Genomic DNA, 16,258 nt, shown 5'->3' with positions numbered 1-16,258 from the left:
ATGAGAAGTTCTTTTGTGTTTGGGCAGTAGGATCATGGATGACTTTTCTTTTCTCTTTATTCTTTTCTGTGTTTTCTAAATATTCTACAAGGGGCCTGCAGCTCTTGCATAATCAGAAAAACGGCAGGAGTGTGTGTGTGTGCGTGTAGCAGGATGTGAGGCAAACTTACTTGTTTGCTTTGGTGAGGGAAGCTGTCATTTCACAGTTCCAGAGGCTTCTCCAGCAGGAAAAGCAAAGCTCGTGCCTGCATTCTGGGCAGGGGCCCCACAGCTGGCCTGCACAGTTACACACATGGAAGAATCGCAGCCCCTTCCTGGACATAATCCTTGAAACACAGAGTTCAAGGGTCATGGCGGAGGTGGGCAAATTCATCAACAGTGGCAGACACTTCCTGGAGGAAAAGAGTTAGACACCTGGACCCCTTTCCTTTCCCATTTTCTTTTTTCTTTCTTTCTTTTTTTTTTAAACTCATAGTTTTTTTTTTTTTAAGATTTTATTTTTATTTATTTGACAGAGAGAGAGACAGCCAGCGAGAGAGGGAACACAAGCAGGGGGAGTGGGAGAGGAAGAAGCAGGCTCCCAGCAGAGGAGCCTGATGTGGGGCTCGATCCCAGAACGCCGGGATCACGCCCTGAGCTGAAGGCAGACACTTAACCACTGAGCCACCCAGGCGCCCCTCCTTTCCCATTTTCAAAGAAAAATTTTCACTGACTAGAACCTACAACAGGAAAGCACACACAACCTAGGTGAACAACTCGGTGAACTCACAAGCTGAGCCCGGTGCCCAGAGCAAGACACAGAATATTCCAGGTGCCACCTTGTGCCCCTTGCAATTACAAACGCCCTGCAAGGGGAACCTCTCTTCTGACGTCTTCCATCGCAGACTCTCCTCTCTCCTGTTTCGAAGTTCATGGACGAAAGCCTGGGGCGTGCTCTCCACGGCTCAGCTGTCGGCCCACGGCTCGCACACAGAGAGCCAGCACTTTGGCCGTGGCCGTGTCCTATCCCATGGTGTGACTCTCCCTCAGTTCTGGTAGACTGGTGGATCCCTGTGGGTATTCTTTCACACACTTCTGTACCCGTGTGTATACCAGGCCGTTGGCGGGTCCGGGACTAGCTGTCAGCTTCTGTTCGGCTCCATTCCAGGGGCTGAAAGCTTCCCGAAGTGACTGCCCCCCTTTCCACCTCCCAGCAGTGATGACGGTTCCGGGCACCCTGCGCTGCCGCCGCCACCAGACAACGTGTGTCTTTTCCGCGGAGCCACTACAGCGGGCATGCGGCTTTTCCGCGTTGTGGTTTCACCACACGTCCCCAGTAGCGGATGAAGGAGAGCCCAATTCCATTAGCTTCATTTGCTTCCTGGCCATTGGATTTCATCTTTGGTGAAGAGCCTGTTCAAGCCCTTTGCCCATTTTTCTATTGGCTTGTCTATTAGTGGTGCGTGAGAATTTTTAAAAATTATACTCCCAGTACACATCCTTTGTCAGAAATACGTACGGCAGGTAACGGCTACTCTGTGGCTGCCCTTTCCACTCTCTTCATGGCGATGGCATCTTAACTGATGACCAGCAGTTCTTAGGTTTAGTCAAGTCTGACTCTAGTCTCTTCCCTTTATGGCTGGTGCTTTCTGTGTTTTGTTTAAGAACGCTTTGCTAATCCCAAGACCATGAGGATGGGCTCCTGCTTTCTCTTCTAGAGGCTTTGTTGTTTCTCCTGCCACAGTCAGGCCTGCAGTCCACCTGGAATTGACTTCTGCAAGTGTGTAGAGTGAGGAAGGGTCAGCATCGTCAGAACCTCCGAGGGTGGGAGAGACGAGGCCCCACTAGGAGGGAGGGGACTTTGCGGGGTGTGACCGGGCAGGAGCTGGTTGAGCTCTCCATAGGCCTCCGACCAGAACACACACACTGCGGTCCTGGCCACTGCCCCCCAGGACAGAGGCTCTGCAGTGCTAAGGGCTGGGACCCGGGGAGCACAGGTGAACCTGGGCGCACCCACTCTTGGTCTGGCACACGGCTGAGCGGTTGCAAGCAGAGACCACCCCTCCTTGCTGGTACCCTGAGGAGCCTCCGCCAGGCCAGCTGGGATGTTCTTGAGCCCGACGTGGGGAAGAGCACCGAGATGGACCTGTGTGTGGCAACGATCTTTCAAGTCCGCAATGAAACCACTGCAGAGGGAAATCGAGTCAGCCTCTCTACAGCTGGAGGCAGAGGGTCTGGCCCTTTTGAACTGAGTCCCTGAGGCTTTGGGAGCAATGGTTCAGCTGACTAATTTGAATACTAAAAGGAGAAGTGGCCGAGACCGTGGGTCACACCAGTAATGTATATAAATAAGTGAATCACTCTTCAGGCCATCAAAATAGCGTGTTTACAGGTGCTCAGCTGGAACTTCCTGCGGAAGAGGCATTCTCCACGCCCAGCCTAGCAAGGGAACAGCTGCTTTGGAAAATGTTATTCTGGGTGAGTTTCCACTATGCAGTATGGGCCAGTGCTCCTCGTTAGTGTTGAGTAAAAGGTTGCCTTCTAGAACTTTCCACATGGTCTACCAAAGGGTAACAGAGAAATTTAAGCCTTGCTCTCCACTGAACAAAAAGACCTCTTCCAAGAGCTGTGCTTACCTTCCTTGACCCACTTCATTTCAACTCTTACAATCTACTAGAAAGGGGGAGGTCATACCTACTGCATGGTCACTGTGGGCACCAGGAGAGGGGGGCCCTCTCCATTCACTCTCTCCTCTCCTCCTCATGACAGCCACCACCTGGATGTCTGCCTTTCTCTTAGCTTACAAAAGCCTAGAGGTCTTCTATTCTGCTACAAAGTGGGTAGGATGGATTTTCCTGGGATGATTCTTGCCTCTGTCATTTCCTGCTAACTGTGAGACTCTGGACATGTTCTTAATCCTCCTTAGCCTCAGCTCTCTCATCTGTGAAATGGGGACAGTGCCGATCTCATAGAGCTGTAACGAGGATGAATCCATATAATGAATTTCAGGAGTCCAAGTGTCTTTCTGGAACACGGTAGGCACTCAATAATACCAGTTATTATTCCATTTTAAGCTGTCATCTCTGCTGGGTGTAGGCGCAGAGCCCACCCATTAGAACAGTCAAGAGACAACGTGTGGGGCTTTGGCCCAGCCTTCTTTAGAAATTCACATCACTTGCAAATCTCCATTGTGAAATATCGAAACATTGATGTGGAAGAAAGGAAGACAAAGCCCAGACTCTGAATCAACCGGTAGGTGTAGCGTTTCGGAGACTCAACGGGAGGGTGGGCCCAGTGACTCACCGCGGTGCTCCTTTTACTTTTCCTAGTGACCAATCTGATTTTTCCATTACACGGCAATGATTCACCATTTACTGTCGCGGTTATGTAACCGGGCTGTTCGGAGTTGGGGTGTCCATATCTATACTTCCATGTCACCCTTGGGGAGCTTTAGGAATCTTCTTTTTCACACGCTCTGTTACATGCTGCCATGACCACTTGTTGAACGCCATCCCTGAGAATGAAATAGCCTGCCTCCATGTTCTTCAAGAAATGGGCAGGCAAATAGCAGAGAGTAGCCTCAACCGGGCATCAGGAGTCCCTGGCCCACGTTCACCTGACTGCAGACCTCCTTCGTGTGTTCCTGACCTCCTCTGGCCTCAGTTTTTCCACCTGAAAATGAGATGTAAGCTTTGATATTCCAAAAGTTACAAGATTGAACTTTTCTCCACGAGTTTTGCTAGACAAGAGATCCCAGAGTGTTTGCTATCAAATCCCAAGTGCACGGCACTACAAAGGTGGGCATGGAGACTAAGGTAACGGGCCAGGTGGGGTCAACAAGGAATTTGTGCTAGACGCTCAATAATAAATTAATCCAACCTTGGCGGAATGGGGTTTCCATCTTCTCCTCCATCTCTCTGGTGTTGCACATAAAAAGCAGGAGGGTCAGGATGTTCTGGCCCCTTGGCTATCATTCCGATCATGGCCCTCTGCAGATCTAGGCCAGGAAAGAAGGAGTGGACTTTGCAGACGCAGTTATCACACTTGTACTTGCTTTGTTCATGCCCCTGCAGGAGCGCCGCGTTCTGGGATGGGCTGAGTAACATCTGCCCTTGGGACATGTCACTGGTCTACCCTGCCCATAAGAGACAGGGCTGTGATAAGCACTCAGAGTCTGAAGATCCTTTTCACTTTTGATTTTTCATCCTTGGCATTTGTTGGGCTCCTTAAATCTATGCATTGACACCTTTCATCAGTTCTGAAAAATTCTGAGACATTATCTCTTCAAATAATCGTCTGGCCCCATTCTCTCTTGCTTTTCCTTTTGGAATTGCAACTGAATGTATTTGGACATCCTCACTCTCTCCTGCCCATCCCTGAACCTCTTTTTCATGATTTTCATCTTTTGGTTTCTCTGTGCTGTCATTTGATGATTTCTTCTGACCTGTATTCCAGTTCACTGATTCTCTCTTTGTCTATATTTAATCTGTTAAATCCATTTACTGAATTTCAAATTCCAGTTATTGTAGTTTACATTTCTATAAAAAAACTACCTGATTTTTATAGTTCTGTTTCCTGCAGATATTTTTAAGTTTATATTTTATTTCTTTTAACATACTAACAGCTTTATGGTTTGCTTCCTATTATGCCAATAGATGAAGCATTTGGGGCTCAGCTTAGCTATCTATTTTTTTTTCTGCTTATTCTTGCTCTTCTTGCCTTAATTCCCTTTGTGCTTATTATATTTTACTGAGTGTGCTTACTGTCCTTGAAAAATTACTTAGAGGGAGTTTTTTGAGGATGGGATGAAATGTGGCTTCTTCCAAAAAGGATCTGCCCTTGCTTCTGCCATGCACCGGGAGCACTTCCTCTCCAGAATTGCTGTGATGTACCCCTGCTTCTTGAAGTTTTTTAGACGCCTCAGGTAAAGTATATTTGGGCCATCTGTCTGTACAAGGGTTAGTATGTGGTCACAACTTCCCAGAGCTGAGCTTTTCCCCCTGATCTCCTCGGTGCCAAGAAACTGTTCTTTGTAGTCTCTATAGGGGGAGAAGAAGGGATGATGGACTTCTGGTTCACACTCATCCTGGGTGTGTGGCCCTTTAGAGTTCTAGCATAATGGGATCAAGATCTTCGAGTACAGTCCCCCTCTTACATGGGTCTTGGGATTTGAATTTTGAATCCTAGGTTCATTTTCCTCTTCTATGCATAGTGACGAGTCTACTGGTAGCATGCTAAATCTCAGAAAAGTATGGAAAGACTCAAGGCTCCTTGAAATGAAACTGATGGCGTTCTTCCTGCTACACCAGACATGGTACTTGCTGGTGTTAAAGATCTTGGAAGTATAAATGTTACAGGACCAACTTTAGAGCATTTTAGGGGAATGAGACATACAAGGTGAATTAGTTAGGAATGCTTTCAACTACAAATAGTAGAGACCTAAGAGGTAGGGGCTTACTCTTCTCATATAATAGAAGTCTAGGGGTAGACAACTGGGGATGTTGAGTCTTCTGCTCAAGAATGTCTTTGGGGTGGAAGGCAGTCCAGTTTCTTTCTCTATGTCCCCTCCCGTGTGTTGACTTTTCTTCATATTGGTCATCTTATTGTTATAAAATGGCCGCCATAACTCTAGACATCACACCCTTGTTTGAGGCAAGAAAAGAGGAAAGAGATAAAGTCCCATCTGTCTGTTTTATCAGGGAGACCAAAGCTTCCCCAGCAGACCCTTCCCTGTGCATCTCACTGTCCAGGGTGTGGTCACATGACTAGCCCTAGCTATGAGGAACCCTAAGAAAGCAAGTATCCAGCAAGTGGAATCAGATGGTCATGATCACATGAACCCATCTTGGTTCTCCCCTTGGACCGAGCACACTCCTGCTCTGAAGACAACCAAGACCATGTTACAGAGGCAATGCGGGGCTTGTCCTTCTTGTAGCTCTCTGCACTCACGGCCCACCCCCCAGCAAAGCAGCACAAAGCCAACCCACTGAGCAGAGAGCCTGCTGTGTAGGGGATTTTCCAGAAGTGGGCTTCTCAGCTACAGGACAGCTCTCCTATCACAGTTGTTGTTGTTGTCGTTGTTTTTAAATCCCCAAAATGTCTGAGAGAGATGACTGCCCTTGAAGAAGCTTCCACTTGGATGCGGAGGAAGGCGGAGGAGTCGGATGTTGTCAAGGTAGAGAAAGCATGCAGTTTCCAGGCCAGGTCTCTGGGTGACGAAACCCATGAGGGTTTGCCCTTTCGGTGCCAGAAAGAGGTGTAGACAGTGAAACTGGAACCTGAGGAACTTTCTGCCTTTTCACAATCCCTCTGGCAAGTCACACCCAAGCATTTCTCTTCTCACGTGAGCATCAGGTAGGGCTCACCGCTGTGCTTTGAAAGCGAGGTCAGATAGGCATCGGTAGCTGTCGTCCTCTTCTGGGTGGATACCTGGCCTGTCTTTTATAGCATTTCTAGCTAGGCCTATCCTTGGAGACCTAAATCTGGAGCCTGCTGGGAAAATATACAACAATGTCCTCCCATTTCCATATTCCCAACATGGCAGCCAGTCCTAGGAGGCCGGTGAGTGACAGACAGGGCTCCCTGTGGTGGTGAGTTGCAGGGGGAGGGTATGGAAAGGCAAAAATCCATCCCTGCAGGGATATTCTGGGAAGGAAAGAGCAGGCTTTTTCTGTGCTAGCCACATTTTTCTTTTTATTTCTCTTATGTGTCACATACTTCCCAGACCCAGGACCTTTGCACATGCTACTCTGTCTAAAACACTACCTCCCAGTCACAGCCTGATTTAGATACTTCCACAAAGTCTTCAGATCTCAGTTTTGACATGAGTTCCTCATAGAATCTCCACATCAGGTGGATGTTCCCATGATTTGGAAAGAGCCGCCTGGCAGTCCAGAGAAGGGAGGGCTGGAGAAGGGGAGGCTGGAGGCCAGGACACCCATGAGCAGTCTTGGGATTGTAGGGGTTACCCCGCTCTTTGGGCTGTTCTGCATGTCTGTCTCCTAGTGAATATTTGAACCCAGCACCCCACAATTCCTGGCCTGCCGTGAGTGCTCAGCAGAGCTGAGAGCAAGGTCCACCTAGGCCCCTCTTGTGTAGAGCCACAGGGGCCTGCCCCAGTCAAGGCCCCAGGTCGAGGCTGCCCTACACCCCGCTTCCTGTTCAAAGGGCACACCTTGGCACCACCTGGGTAGCTCGGGCCCTGAGGGAGGGCCACGCCCGGTCCAGGTCTTACAAGCTGTGCCAGTGTCAGCTGAGCAAGGGGAGGAGGTGAAGAACCTGGCACCGAGGGGCTGCTTGAACCAAGACCAAGGTCAAGAACCGTGTGATGGAGAGGGGCAGCCAGGAGCAAGTGTTCTTGCTGGAGGGAGGCCAGACCAAGACTGAAGGATGGACAGGGTTCCCCCGGGCAGCTGTGCACACCCCCGAGAAGGAGTGGGAGCTTTGTCTCGGTGGTGTTGGGGCTCTGGGACTGAGGGGTCCACGATGATGGGTTTGCGTGTGGAGGCAGAACAGAGGCAGGAAGCCTGAGCCTACAGTGACCTGGGTAGGAGGAGCTGGAGGTGAGAAGGGGTAGGAAAGATCCTCTCACCCCCCAGATTTCGGAGCAACACTGGGAGGAGCGGGGATGACCCAAGACGGAGCATGGGGGGGGGCGTGTCCAGTAGCTGCTGCCATCTGCGCGCCCTCTGCTCCCTGGAGGGACGGTGATGGTCGCATTGGGGGCCTCCCACCTTCTCCAGAGCCTCCACCCCGTCACATCCGCAGGGCCCCCTGGGCCACATAAGTCTCTGGGAATTAGGGCCACAGGCCTTCAGGGGGCCACTATTCAGCGGACCTCATCTTCCGTCTGAAACATGGGGGAAGTCAATATCCTGGGTTGTCGTGAGGCTCCCGGGAATCACAAACAGGGTATTTAGAACTAGTGGCACAGGATGGACCCGGTGACCAGCGACCCTGCCCTCGCGCTGCCCTGGGCTTCCTGCCCTTGGGTCTCCAGCAGCAAGTGGCCTCGAGGACCAAGGACGCCCAGCGCAGCCGTGCTGATGGCCCCTCCCTGCAGTGCCTCCCGGCACCCTGAGACTGCAGCCCATCACCGCGCACGGGGGTGCAGGGATAGGCAGGGCTGCTCAGACCGGCCCGAGGTGCTGCGGGATGGGTGCGAGGAACCCCAGAGCCGGGGAGGCTCCAGTGCCCAGGCTGAGTTACATTTGTTCCAATCCCCACAGGCTGGCCTCGGGGGTTGCCAGACAGACCCCTACCCCAAGGGGGTGTTTGTGTCAGGAGTTGGGGGACCAGGGTGAAGCTGAGGTCCATTCCTAGAGGGCTTCACTGCCAAGTCGAGGGATTGAAATTGAGAGGTTTAGAACAACTGAGGCTTTTAAAAAAAAAAAGTAATAGGGTTTTTTTTTTAATTTTTTATTGGAGTGTTCTTAGGTGCACAGAAAACAGTGTGCAAAGATGACAGAGTTCCCCTACTCGCCCTCGTCTCCCACCAGTTCCTCCTCATATTAATATAGGCCATTGGTGTGCCGCATTTGTTAAATCGACGAACTCACGCGGACGCATTATTAACCGAAGTGCACAGTTTACTTTGGAGTCACTCTTGCGGTCGTACATTCTAGGGGTCTGGACGACCGTATGATGTCTTGTATCCCCTACGCTAGCATCATACAGAGAATTCACTTCCATGAAAGCCCTCTGTGCTGCATGCGTCCCTCCCCTTGGCACCCACTGAACTTTTTACCGCCTCCATAGTTCTGCCTTTTCCAGAATGTCATGTACTTGGAATCATACAGTGATACCATTGAGGACTTCTGAATGGAGAGGCTTTAGGAGGGCAGCTTAGGCAGTGGGCCGTAGAAGGGACGGGAAAGGGAGAGGCTGGGGGCAGAGAGACCGATGAGGAACTTGCTGGACAAAGTGAGTGGTGAGAGCCCTGATGAGGAGGGGTGGGTGTAGCCAGCCTGGTGGGAGGGGTGCAAGGGGGCGAGCTGCAGGGTTCTGCCCTGGCCCCAGATGCTTGGACCATGGGTGTGTTAGATGATGGGGTGGGACCGGGTGGTCACCCGGGTCCTGGAAGGCTCCAGACTCACCACTTCTGCCCCATTTGTGGAAAGCCTGCTGCATGCTGGGCCCCACACAGCCGCGGAGTGCACTGCCCGTTTAAACCTGACCACAGCCCTACCACGTATGCACTGTTACCCTGTTTTGCAGATGAGGAAACTGAGGCCCAGGAAGCTGCCCCAGCCAGCAAGTGAGTGGAGCTAGCGTTCAGCCTGCTGAGCCCGGGGCCCACGCTCTGTGTACAACGGTACAGTTACTTGGGGTCGGGCTTCAGTGTGTGGGAGCGACGGTCACATGGAGAGATGCCCCATTGCAGGGGTACGGGGCCAGAGGGGGAGCCAAGAGTGAGTTCCCTGTTCCCACAGCCACCCTGCATCTTGGCCACATGAAGGAGCCCTTCCCAGACATTTACTTAGCCCTTCCACCAGGGGCACCCCCTTTTCCCTGTCCCTGCACACCCCTTGAATCAAGGCTGGCTCTGTCTCGCCCCAGGAAGTCATCCGAGGCCGACTGGGGATGAGCCGCAGGAATACAGCAGGTGAGGCCGGCAGAGGTGAGGGCCGAGGGTCCCCGTGGGGAATCCCCAGGCCGAGGTCTCCAGGTGAGCTCCCCCAAAGCCACCCTTCACGAGCAGTCACCGGGGTTGGCGAAATGTTGCATGAGAAGACGGCCGGCCGGCTCCCCTCCACTCACCAGTTTCTCTGAATCGTGCAGGTTTACCCACGGTTAATAACAATAGCTCTGCTGTGCGGAGGGCCGACCTGTGCCGGCCTGTACCTCACACAATTATTACCTGCATTTTATGTCAGTGAAAACCAGGGGCTCGGAGAAGCAGAGTGACTTGCCTAGAGTCACCTGGAGAGTAAGTGGAGCGGGCAGGATTGGAACCCAGGGCCGGGCAAGGAACGCACCCTTCCCTTCCGCCGTGCAGGAGCCCCTCTGCGACCCGTGAGCCTGTCCACCTGAGGGGGCACACTGCAACTCTCGCTGGCCTGACACACAGGCAGAACTGACCTGAGTCTGAGTCTCACTCGTCCGGAAAACCAACCTGTCCAAGCTTCCTCTTAGGAGAGAAATCAACTGGTGTCCTGGGGGGCCGTAATAGAGATTCACATCGATCTAGCACTTTCCGTAACTGCTTTCCACATTGGATCTCATTTGAGCCTCATGGTAACTATTATCCACTTTGAAGATGAAGCGTTCAAAAGACCAAGCACCTTGCCCAAGACCACAGGACAGCAAGCAGGACCCTGACCCAGGTCTGACTTCTCATCCCGGCTTCCTTCCACCATATCCCAAAACCCCTGGGGGGGTCCCCTGGGGAGTTGTTTCGCAGTGACATGAGCAGCCAGAATCCCAGCTGGAGCCCAGCCTCGGCCAGGCTGTGGCCCCACTGCCACCCGACAAGCCCAGGGACCCGTCCCAACAGGACCCAGGTCCGTGTGGAGATAAATGTGCCATGACTGGTCACCCAGAGGAACCTGCTAGCACCATCCGAGGCACAGAGGGTTGGCTCCGGGGCTGGGGGCTGGGCTGTCTTCCGTCTTGTGGCGCCTGGGTTCCCCATCTGGCTGTTAACGCCAAATTTCAGCTCCAGGTAAAGATGTGTCTGAGTTATAAACCTTTGAAGATGCAGGTTCTTAATGAAAACGCCGAGAGAAGCCAATTAGAGTGGCATGAACAGTCATCACTGTAATAAGTGTAATTGAGTTGGATTTATTATAGCTGACGACGGGCTTTTTTCCCCCCTTAAGTGAAGAAAATAATTTACTGATATTAAAACATGATTTAAGTTTTCCTTCACACCCCTGGGAAATGGTATTGTTTCTGGAACTTCAGTTCAGATGTGAGGCTGGTGGAAAACAAGACAAGCTACCTTTAGCCACTTCACTTTCTCTGGCGGGAGCTCATCTTGACGGAAAGCGCAAGCGAATGAACCCAGAAGAGTTTGGAAGGCAGGGAGGGAAAGTGGGAAGGACAGAAATTGGGTAGTCGCACTCTATCATTTACTAGCCGTGTGACTTAACAAGTTCCTCAGCCTCTTTGAGCCTTAGTTTCTTCATCTGTAGGATGGGATAATAATACTAACACTGCAGGGGTGTTGGGGAAATTAAATTAAGCTAAATTATATTAAATTTAATTAAATAAGGTATATAATATGTCTGGCATGTGGTAGGCACTCAATAAATGTTAACAATCTTCCCTAATAGTAGTAAGCTATCTATGGAAAGAGCCCAGGGCTCTAAAAGTCCTGCCATGGCCTTTTTATTTTTTTTTAACAAGATAAAACTTAATTTTTCTGTCATGTGAAGTTCTACAGGTAAGTAGTTTTGAGGTGACAGGGTGATTTCCCAATCTGCAGGCATATAGATATACAGGGATATAGTCCCCCTTTTTCTCACTGTTCTGCCACCCTTGCATGAAGCTCTCATCTCCTGGCCCAATATGGCTGCCAAGTTCCAGTCATTACATCTTATTTCCAGCTAGCAAAAAGGAGTAAGGGGCACAGTGGGGTTCTCTGGCTCTCTTTAAAGGGCACTTTTTGGAGTCACACACAACACGTTAGCTTATAGGTCTTTAGACAGAATTTGTCATGTGGCTCCTCCCAGCAACCAGGAATTCTGAGGAGTATAGTTTTTATTCCAGCATCCGTGTGTCCCAATACAATTGGGGTCCTTATGCTAAGGAAGAAGGGGAAGGAACACTGGGGGAAAATAGGCTGTCTCTGCCCAATTGTGCCGTCCGACAGATTGTCGTGTAAGTTCATAGAATAATGTACGTAAAACTTCAAACAGTGTCTGCACCATATCAGGGCAGAACCAAGTCTCACCCCCTCTCTGTGCTAGAAAACAGGCCTGTCTTCTGGAAGGGTCTCTTCTCCACTATACATCAGTGCCTCCAAATCTCTTGGGCCTGACTTGCTTGGCCCAAGTCAGACCGTGAGGCCGGCCAGCTCAGAGGCGGAAGTGGTGGAATGCAGGGACAAAGTGGCATTTTGTTTTTAGATATTTATTTGGCAGTGGGGATTTACCATGTGTTGGGCACTGTGGATAATTTAACCTCTCTAAACATTTAGGCTTAATAGGCTTAAATAAAGTGAATTCATAATTTTGCTTTTGGGTAATGTATATAGATGTGGGAGATTCCACGGAAGATTATATTCAGTTAAAAAAAAAGAGCATATGAAACAGCAGGTGGTGTGACCCCAGTTATGACGACTTTTGCAAGTGACTTTTATACATTGAAAAAAGCCTAGGAAAAAACAGACCACCAAACATCTCCTATGATGGCTGAGATGTGTGATTATGAGTGATTTCCGTCTTCTTCGTTGACTTTTCTCTATTTTCCCAGTTTCTCACAAGCGTGGATTACTTTCGTAATCATAAAAAGCAATTCACATGATAAACAAATATTAGCTAATGGTATCCGGGCCATGGTCAGGTGGGGCTGCTGGGGCAGGAGGAGGGGGAGGGGGAGGAGTACTTCTTTTTCCTGGGCTGACTTTCAGGTTTGGGACAAACCCCAGGGGACCAAACTATGCCTTGTGCCAGTGGGACAATGAACACAGCGGCTCTGGGTCCCGGGAGGCCACGCACAGGGAGATCACCCCTCTGCCAGGTTCTCGTGAAAGAGCCCTATGCTTGGGCTGTGCACCTGTGAGCCAACTGAAATCTCAAGCATCTTAGATTAAACCCCTAGCAAGCGCAACGTGTTGGTGAGTGATTTCTCCATTTTTCGAGACTGCGGGGCTGGCGCATTCGCTCCCAAGGGCTGTGCTCTGCTCTCTCCCCAAGCTGTGTGTGCATGGGTTCTCATTTCCTCTTGGCACAGGGCCTCGGGGGCAGCATTTAGGGGGCCCCGCTGGGCAGCTTGACGCCGGGGGCAGGGATGGTGCCCAGAGATGCTGGGTTCTGGTTCCCGCTCCAGGCCTCAGTCTCCCCACCTGTATAACGGAAGGGTGGGGCTATGCTTCCCCGGTTCTGGCCTGTCCCGGAATCCGAGTCACTAGATTCAGAGACAGATCCCCTGGCCAGTTCGCTCCGGGTGGGCCCCGTGCCTTCCTTTAATTAGAAGAGCTACTTGGTCACCCTTCTGGGCCACTTCTTACCGACCTTTCTCCAACTGCGAAGGACACGTTTCCTTCCCCACAGCCTATTCCCAGGGCCTGAGTCTCTGCACACCCTGCACCCACTGGCTCCCCCTCCTCCCTCCTCTCTACTCTTCTGCCCCTCCCCGTGCCCCCTCTCTCCCCTCTCCTCCTGTAGATTCCTGGATACCCCACCAGTCCCCTCAGGTCAAATTGCCTTCTCCGCTCTCTTCCCAGCCCAGAACCCCCGGGGCCACTGCAGGCCAGGCTCCTCCCAGGATATGGTATATAAAGCCTGCATTATGCAGCCTCTACCTGCCCTCACCTCCTCCCCGCTGTGCCGCCAGAACATCTCTCTCCAACTCCCAGCCTCACCGTGTCTGTTCCCTTTAATTTACTCAAGATGTTCCTGCCAGACTCATTTTCTCCTGTGCTCACCCGCTGGCTGGCTCCGCCAGACACGGGCCCCCAGATCCAGGCTTTCCTGGCCCAGCCCCTCCTGCCTGTGCTGCCCCGCACTCTGGGCCCCATCCTGCCCTCTCTGCAGCCCCCAGTCTGGCTCCTTTCACTAAGGCCTTGCCCTTGTCCTGGGTCCCCAGATGCCCCAGCATGACTCCCACAGTCTCTGGCTGCCCGGAGCCCTGCTGGTGGGTCCTGTATGTGCCTGCGGGGTCTGTGTCCTCCCCGTGTTTCTCCCCTTTCCGGACAGCCCCGACCCCGTCATATTCCAGGAAGCCTACAAAGCCCGCAATTTTATACTCATGATCGTGTGCTCTTTTTCTTAAACGGGGCTCCACAAACTTGAGGAAGCTCCAGGCACCACATCACCCAGATCTGCCCATCTCCTGCGCGGGCAGCTTTCGAGAAGCATTGCCTGGGGAAGTTTCTGTTGACCAATATTCCAACTGGATTTCAGTGCCCTGGGTGACAGAGCCGGCGCCGAGCTTCAGAGAGAGCTTCCGAGAACAAGCCTGCTCTAAGGGTGTGTTTTTTCCTCCCTCTCTCCCCCTCCTTCCCTCCCTACCTCCAAATAGAGGGCTTGGTGGGAAGAAGAGGACCAAGGCACAAACCAGCTCCCAGAGGGCTGTCCCTTGGGCCCCTCTCCTTTGCCTGCCCCCCGACACCCCTTCCTCCCCACATCATTTCCCCTGGGAAGCTTGCTGTTGGCCTGTTTACTGCTCTTGTCTAATCACACTCGAGCCTTCGTGCTGTGTGTGGCACCGACACCGCCCCTTCTTGCTGGTTTAAACAGAAAGATCTTTATTGCAGGGCATTGGCGAGTTTACCCAGTTTCCGGGTGGCCGGGGAGCCCAGCTTGGCTGGATCTAGCCTCGCACTGTGGATGAGAGCTGCCAGGCCTGCTGCTTGGGATTTCCCTCTCGCCGCCTTGGGGCGAGGCCCCCATGGGTCAGCAGGGCCGGAGGCGTCCTTGGGGGCAGGTCATGCACAGCCATTATGAAACAAGGCTCAGACTTTTCATCCTCAGTCCACTGGGGCTGTGGGCTGAATTGTGTCCCCCACCCACCCCCCAAAAGATACATGGACGTCCTAACTTCCAGCGCTTCCGAATGTGACCTTATTTGGGAACATGGTCATTCCCGAAGGAGTTCATTAAGATGAGGTCATACTGGAGTAGGTAGGCCCATAATCCAACATGATCGGTGTTCTTATAAGAGGACAAGAGACATGGACACACAAGGTGAGAACATCATGTGACAACGGGCAGAGATTGGAGTGATGGATGCGTCTAGAAGCCGAGGAATGCCAAGGATCGCCAGCGACCACCGGGAGCTGGTAGAGGCAAGGGAGGACTCCTCCAACAGGCTTCAGAGGGAACAGGGCTCCGGAGCACCTTGCTTTCTGACTTCTGCCCTGCAGAACCGTGAGTCACCTCATTGGAGGCACTCGGTACAGCAGCCCTAGGACGCTACCCAATTGGCCACAGGGCCTCCCCAGAAGGACCCGGAGCCAGGGGCAGCAGGAGCTGGAGCACTGGAAGCTGAGCCACCCGCTCCTTCCATTTACCTGTGCCTTTGGGAACCTTCTTCCCAGGGCTGGTCTCACCCCTACCAGCTCTCCTGGTGATTATCTGCTGGACACCCCCAGCCTGTGGCTGATGGCTCAGACCACACATCCGAGATGTCTAGCTCAAGCATCACTCGGTGGCGTCTGTGGCTGACACTCAGCCTCGGAGCTGTTCCTCAACTGGAGGACCGTCACCTGCTGTTCAAAGTGTGGCTTTGCTCCTGGAGCAGCATCTGCCCTGTGACCCCTTCATCGGGGCTGACCAGGGTCCTCCGGCCCACCACCTTCTGGTCTGGCACAGACACGGAGGGCACCCTGGCTCAGCACACACTGCCATCAGGGCCCAGCTCCCCACACGGAGGCCTGAATCAGCTAGAAAGACTTCACTTGCTCTCACCATGGCTCTTTAATATGTGGGACTGAGCAGCCCATGGAGATGGAATACCTGTTGTCCCCCAAATCCACGGGGACTCACCATGCTTTGTACCCCAGTGCAGACTGCAAAGTTCATGTCACAGGGGCAGTGCCCAGCAGTCCCAGGAAACTTGCTTGGGCAGGAGGGGTTCTCACACCCTCGAACACACATGGCTCTTGCAGATGCATTGAGACAATACCTGGTACTTTCCGTTTGTCAGGTGCCAACAGCGCCATGTTATCCGTGTTATGGCCCAGGCCGAGGCAACAAGGAGGGGGTCAATTCCCTGTGGACGACATTATAGCAGCCCTGCAGACCCAGAACCCCACAGACCCGGCCCGGGCACAAGCCATCTCCGGTGCCATCTGCGTGGTAGCCTGCAGAGCGGCCGTTCCCACACCCATCCCTGCCCCAACCGGGGATCATTGCCCATATTGGCTCCAGCAAAGGGGCCCCGGAGAGCGGCAGCTGCAGGTTAAGTCCCCATCCCACTAAGCGCAATGACTCCACTGCCATTCTCCAGGCCGCTTAAGTCCCTGCAAAGCCCAAACTGATAGGATTTCAATCACGGTCTCTCCATCTTTTTCGGCTTGATGGTAAAAACAGTATCTCTGATGTCAGCAGGGATATGGTAGTGCTTTTTTTATATATATATAAGGAGAAGGAGCTTTGGAGAGCTCCGTGTC

The 16,258-nt window shown here is 52.2% G+C and overlaps 1 long non-coding RNA gene across 3 annotated transcripts; it reads left to right on the top strand.

The window, feature by feature from the left end:
- The first annotated feature begins 609 nt into the window (after positions 1-609).
- On the top strand, positions 610-12,516 carry LOC117802057. Of its 3 annotated transcripts, none has more exons than XR_004625091.1 (4): positions 610-2,457; positions 3,054-3,231; positions 4,810-6,154; positions 9,196-12,516. It is a non-coding gene; the product is annotated as an uncharacterized LOC117802057 (long non-coding RNA). The 3 variants fall into 3 exon arrangements; XR_004625092.1 differs by having other exon boundaries at positions 4,810-4,903; positions 9,196-12,515; XR_004625090.1 differs by lacking the exon at positions 4,810-6,154 and having other exon boundaries at positions 9,196-12,515.
- The last annotated feature ends 3,742 nt before the right edge of the window (positions 12,517-16,258 follow it).

Source organism: Ailuropoda melanoleuca, chromosome 4 (genome assembly GCF_002007445.2).
Source record: "Ailuropoda melanoleuca isolate Jingjing chromosome 4, ASM200744v2, whole genome shotgun sequence".
NCBI classification, from domain to species: domain Eukaryota; kingdom Metazoa; phylum Chordata; class Mammalia; order Carnivora; family Ursidae; genus Ailuropoda; species Ailuropoda melanoleuca.
The sequence above is the reverse complement of the archived record's forward strand: the minus strand, read 5'-3'. Positions and strand labels throughout refer to the sequence as shown.